Below are 6,842 nucleotides of genomic sequence, written 5' to 3' on the forward strand. Positions count from 1 at the left end.
ATATTAACCTGTTATTTACACAATATCATCCTGTTATTAACAAAATATTGATCTGTTACTGCCACAATTTCAACCTGTTACTGAAACAATATTAACCTGTTATTAACACAATATCAACCTGTTGCTGACACAATATCGACCTGTTACTGACACAATATCGACTTATTAACACAATATTAACCTGTTATTAACACAAAAGCAACCTGTTACTGACACAATATCAATCTGTTACTGACACAGTATCAACCTGTTATTAACACAGTATCAACCTGTTACTGACACAATATCAACCTGTTATTTATACAATATCAACCTGTTATTTACACAATATCGGATCTGTTACTGCCACATTATCAACCTGTTACTGCCACAATTTTAAACTGTTATTAACACAATATCAACCTATTACTGAAACAATATTAATCTGTTACTGACAAAATATCAACTTGTTATTAACATAATATCAACCTGTACTGATACAATACCAACCTGTTATTAACACAATATCAACTTGTTGCTGACACAATATCGACCTGTTACTGACACAATATTAAACCGTTATTAACACAATATTAACCTGTTATTAACACATCAACCTGTTACTGACACAATATTAACCTGTTATTTACACAATAGCAACCTGTTATTAACACAATATCAACCTGTTATTAAGACAATATCAACCTTTTATTAACACAATATCAACCCTTTATTAACACAATATCGACCTGTTACTGACACAATATTATCCAGTTACTGGCACAATATTGACCTGTTACTGGCACAATATTAACCTGCTATTAACACAATATCAACCTATTACTGAAACAATATTAAGCTGTTATTAACACAATATCAACCTGTTACTGGCACAATATTGACCTGTTACTGGCACAATATTAACCTGTTACTGACACAATATTAACCTGTTACTGTTTGTTTCTGGCTTCTTAATTATACCTGGGCTAGTTTTTGGTTCTGGTGAAGTGGGTGGTTGTGTGTTAGCTCACTATCTTTCCATTCTTGTAAACTAACAACAGTGAAAAGTCCATGCTTGCCTCTGATTGGCTACTGTCTCTACAGGTGATCATCTGAATGGACACACCCATCAAACAGCTGATCAGAAGGGGGCGGAGCCAGTAGGTGGAGGTGATAGCTCCTCCATGCAACAGAGCAGCGAGTTAGAGACAACCAGTTTCTGCTCGTCTGAGGAAGACTCCGGAGGAAGGTCAGAGAAGTTTCCTCCCTCAGCAGTTAACTCAGTGTTAATCCCAGATTTATAAAACCAGACCGATCATCAGAAACAGCTACAACAGGACCAAAAACATCTGGTTCTGTAGGTGAAAACCTTAAGCTACTTTGTTCAAAACAGCCATCTGATCACCTGTTCAGGTGTTTACCTCAACAGATTGTTAATAAGAAATAAAGTCAGCCATCATACCAAATTGGTTCTAGTTCTAAACCAGAACCATCACAGAACCAATCTGTTTTAACCACTGACTCCTGCACCAAAAAAACTGGTACTGTCTTAGTACCAGAACTTCACTGACCCAGATGCCTGGTGCTATCAGGAGATATAGGCAGGCTCATGGGGACCAACAACCTGTTAACACAATGGAAAAATTGTGGATTAAAGTCAGAAACAGTTTTCTGTTTCTTTGGTAAATTAGTACTAAATAATTAAATTACTGAGCTTCACCGTAAACAAGAAGTCCGATTATCAACAGAAAGACACAAACTCCTCTTCAAAACATTCAAAGTTGTCCAAAGCATCAGTTTACTATTACATAGTTACTTGTAGTGATGGCTGGATGATGATAGATGGACAATGGATGGATGTATGGATGGATGGATGATGAAGGATGAATTATAGAAGAATATATGGAGGAAGGATGATGGATGGATGGATGGATGGATGGATGTTTGGACGATACATAGATGAATGAATGATAGAGGATGGGAGGATGTATATTTGGATGATAGATAGATGACAAAAGATGAATAGATCAAATAATAGATGGATGGATGATGTATGTATGTATGGATGGATGGATGGCTGGATGGATGGACAATATGTAGATGATGAAGGATGATTAGAAAGAAGAATAGATAGATGAATGAATGATAGATGGATGATGGATGGATGAATGATAGTGACCACCAGAGTGGAGGATCATCTGGCTACCAGTTTCCCTTCATTTCCAGTCTTTTTGCTAAGCTAAGCTAAGCTAACGCAGAGACGTGGTCATGTGACTCAGTGACATCAGCAGCTGCTCTCGCTGTGATTGGTCGGTGTGTCTGACACACATTCACCTGCCCACTGGGCGTTTTCTGCTCCAGTAAACTTGTTGAGGTTCTGTGCTCTGATTGGCTGCTGCAGGTCATGTGACTGTCGAGTCTCTTTGTGTGGTGCTGCAGATAAAAACATCCCAGCTGATCTGGGAGCAAAAATAATCTGTCCCTTGATGTTTTTCTCTCCATCCTTCATTTTTTAGCTTCCTGAATCAGTTTCAGACGAGTCTCAGCTTCTCAGGTTTTAAATATATTTTATCTGTTTACACTGATTAATTAGTTAAGTCAGATTTTTCTGCCTCGGTTGAAAACATTCTTGGTGTGTTTTACAGGTACGTACAACATCTTTAGATATTCACATGTTTAAATCATTATTACAGTTTTAATGATATTTAAGGTTTTTATTACTATTGTTATTGTTTGTTGCTTCTTTTTTTTCTGTGATGGTCGATTATAAAAGACAACTTTAGTTTAGCTATTTTTTAGATAATATTAACAATTATTTTATAGTATAATTTACTAATAAAATATAAACTTTAGAGTTATAGAGTTATAATGAAGTTTTATCAGTAAAAGTATTTTAATGTATAGCTTACTTGGCTGAGATAAATAGATTTTCAAAATATCTAGATTTATTTATTACAGTTCTACTAATAATTTACCTTTAAGTTAAACTTTAAAATAATTTATAGTTCAAAACCATTTAAATAAAAATAATAATAAAACGTGTTTTTTATTTAATCAATAGGTATTTAATATGTATTTATTTTAAAACTAGTTTATAGTCATTTCTTATTGTAAGCATTGTGTTTGTATTTAGATGTTTGTTTTGATGCGTTCGTGATGTCACTCCAGGTTCAGCCAATCAACAGAGCAGAGCAGCTCCTCGCCACGACTCATCAGGCGACAGAGGCGCCGCCACCGAAAACCCAAAACGCCACGGATGGAGAGAGTACGCTCACATGCGCACGTGCACGTTTAGCTCCTCAGCTCACGTCAGATTATTTCAGAATTCAGACTGAAGATTAAACCTGAGAGCAAAACAAGACAAAAGTCTGTTTGAGCGTGAGGTCTCCAACAATACAAACACAAAAGAGTTGTTTTATTTTAAACTGTCACCTCATTTTCTTAGGGGCCCCAAACATGAAGGGCCCCGACCCCAAACATGACCTTTCTTGTTTGAGTTTTTGTTACAGTCTATAGCAGCTAAGATTTGATTGACTGATTGATTGATTGACTGATTCTTCAGCTCCACACTTTTACATTCTGATTTCCAATAGCTAAAACCTGAACCACACCAGCTTCTTTCTTTATGTTGGGTTTGAAAATGTTGTTCGATCAGCTGATGTTACCTGATGAGGAGGAACCGGTTCTGTCTGAACTTTCTGTGATTGACATGTCCTTCATTGTTCTCTCTCGTTTGTCCATTTGTCTGTCTCAGTCGGTGTCTTTCAGCAGTGTCACTGACTCCACCATGTCCCTCAACATCACCACTGTGACTCTCAACATGGGTAAGTACAGACCAGGTCCAACAGAGTCCAGGTCAGGTCCAACAAAGTCTGGCTTATATCATCTTTGAAACCAATTATCTACACCTTTAAGTTCCTTGCTCAGAGTGACATTTCCTGTTTGTCAGACAGGTATAACTTCCTGTTTGTGTTTGTCAGAGAGGTATAACTTCCTGTTTGTGCTTGTCGGAGAGGTATAACTTCCTGTTTGTGCTTGTCAGAGAGGTATAACTTCCTGTTTGTGTTTGTCAAGAGGTATAACTTCCTGTTTGTGTTTGTCAAAGAGGTATAACTTCCTGTTTGTGTTTGTCAGAGAGGTATAACTTCCTGTTTGTGTTTGTCAGAGAGGTATAACTTCCTGTTTGTGTTTGCCAGAGAGGTATCACTTCCTGTTTGTGTTTGCATGAGAGGTATCACTTCCTGTTTGTGTTTGCCAGAGAGGTATCACTTCCTGTTTGTGTTTGCCAGAGAGGTATCACTTCCTGTTTGTGTTTGCCAGAGAGGTATAACTTCCTGTTTGTGTTTGCCAGAGAGGTATAACTTCCTGTTTGTGTTTGTCAGACAGGTATAACTTCCTGTTTGTGTTTGTCAGAGAGGTATAATATCCTGTTTGTGTTTGTCGGAGAGGTATAACTTCCTGTTTGTGTTTGTCAGACAGGTATAACTTCCTGTTTGTGTTTGTCGGAGAGGTATAACTTCCTGTTGGTGTTTGTCGGAGAGGTATAACTTCCTGTTGGTGTTTGTCGGAGAGGTATAACTTCCTGTTTGTGTTTGTCGGAGAGGTATAACTTCCTGTTTGTGTTTGTCGGAGAGGTATAACTTCCTGTTGGTGTTTGTCGGAGAGGTATAACTTCCTGTTTATGTTTGTCAGAGAGGTATAACTTCCTGTTTGTGTTTGTCAGAGAGGTATAACTTCCTGTTTGTGTTTGTCAGAGAGGTATAACTTCTGTATGTGTTTGTCAGAGAGGTATAACTTCCTGTTTGTGTTTGTCAGACAGGTATAATTTCCTGTTTGTGTTTGTCAGACAGGTATAATTTCCTGTCTGTGTTCGTGAGAGAGGTATAATTTCTTGTTTGTGTTTGTGAGAGAGGTATAATTTCTTGTTTGTGTTTGTGAGAGAGGTATAACTTCCTGTTTTTGTTTGTCAGAGCAGTTTAACTTCCTGTTTGTGTTTGCCAGAGAGGTATAACTTCCTGGGAATCAGCATCGTTGGTCAGAGTAATGACAGAGGAGACGGGGGGATTTATATCGGATCCATAATGAAGGGAGGAGCTGTCGCTGCAGACGGACGCATTGAACCAGGAGACATGCTACTGCAGGTATTACTGATTTGATCAAAAACTACTTGAAGTAGCAACACTGCTCTGTTTGGGATTACAGTGCTGCATATTGTTCCTGTACAAAAATCAGAACCTGGTAACAAGAAAAAGTAGTTTGTCCAACCGATGCAACTGTCCCATTACCTAAGAGTAAGACAGGAAACACCCCTGACTAAAACCTCCAATAAGAGCTGGGAGGTGTGGCCACTTTCTCTGAGGGAAGATGATCCATAAGCAGGACAGAAGCACAGCAGAGAGGGAGGGAACCATGTACATGAGCTCAAACAAAATCTGAGGTTACCAAGTTCTAAACTATTGTGTGTTTACAGGTGTACTCAGTAATCATAAAAACTCAAAGTAAAATTTAAGTTCAGTCTGACTGGATTCTATGACCCACTGAAGACCGACAATACGTCTTTGTTGTAGAAAGACACTTCTATTGGTCCTGATTTGTGTGTGTCCATCAGGTGAACGACATCAACTTCGAGAACATGAGTAATGATGATGCTGTCCGAGTTCTGAGAGAAATTGTCCACCAGCCAGGGTAAGACTTTTAGTACTTCTTAACCACATTTTCCCTGGAGGTTCTGATAATCTCTTCCTGACCTCCATGGTGCTGGTTCTGATGTGTTTTTGTGAGCTGTTCCTCACTCTGTGTTTTAGTCCGGTGACGTTAACCGTAGCCAAGTGTTGGGACCCAAACCCACGAGGCTGCTTCACGCTGCCAAGAAGTGAGTCATCCGTCTTAGTTTGTGTTGTTAAATAATCACTTGCAACTTGGTGAAGAGTGTCCGTAAAAACTGTTTGCCTTCTGAATCACCACAGGTGAACCAGTTCGTCCCATCGACCCCGCTGCATGGGTATCTCACACAGCCGCCATGACCGGGAGGCTCCCCCCACATTACAGTACGGTTCCAAACAGCAGATGTCTTCACATCTACCATCAGTCCGTCGCTCATTAAATCACTGCCGTCTCCAGGTGTGCACGAAGAAAACCAGCTGAACATCCACAGCGACATGACGGTGGTCGTCAAGGCCATGGCCAATCCAGAGTCTGGCCTAGAGGTCCGAGACAGGATGTGGCTGAAGATCACCATTCCTAATGCTTTCATTGGTGAGAACGCCAGCTCCCAGTTTAGTCTTGATCCTTTAACTGGATCCAGGTTTAAATTTCTTAGTTTGGATCCAGGTTTATATTCATTAGACTTGATTAATTAAAAATAAGTTTTTTAAAGAATTTCTAGATTTTACAAAACTTCCATCTCTTCAGGCTCAGACGTAGTGGACTGGCTCCACCGGAACCTGGAAGGTTTCACCGATCGCCGCGAAGCTCGTAAGTACGCTGGCAACTTGTTGAAAGCTGGATTCATTCGACACACCGTCAACAAGGTCACCTTCTCTGAACAATGCTACTACATCTTCGGAGACCTCAGTGGAGGTAAGAACAGAAAACAATTACCTAAACAACAATCAGTGTCCAAACAACAACCAGTGTCCAAACAACAACCAGGGTCTAAACAACAACCAGGGTCCAAACAACAACCAGGGTCCAAACAACAACCAGGGTCCAAACAACAACCAGGGTCCAAACAACAACCAGGGTCCAAACAACAGCCAGGGTCCAACCAACAACAACCAGGGTCCAAACAACAACCAGGGTCCAAACAACAACCAGGGTCCAAACAACAACCAGGGTCTAAAGAACAACCAGGGTCCAAACAA

The 6,842-nt window shown here is 39.7% G+C and overlaps 1 pseudogene; it reads left to right on the top strand.

Annotated features, from left to right (window-relative positions):
• Window positions 1–1,083: 1,083 nt before the first annotated feature.
• LOC119429332 overlaps window positions 1,084–6,842 on the top strand; it is an 8,746-nt pseudogene continuing 2,987 nt past the window's right edge.

The sequence above is a fragment of the Nematolebias whitei genome, unplaced genomic scaffold, assembly GCF_014905685.2.
Source record: "Nematolebias whitei isolate Nwh7 unplaced genomic scaffold, NemWhi1 Nwh_scaf_495, whole genome shotgun sequence".
Classification (NCBI taxonomy): Eukaryota; Metazoa; Chordata; class Actinopteri; order Cyprinodontiformes; family Rivulidae; genus Nematolebias; species Nematolebias whitei.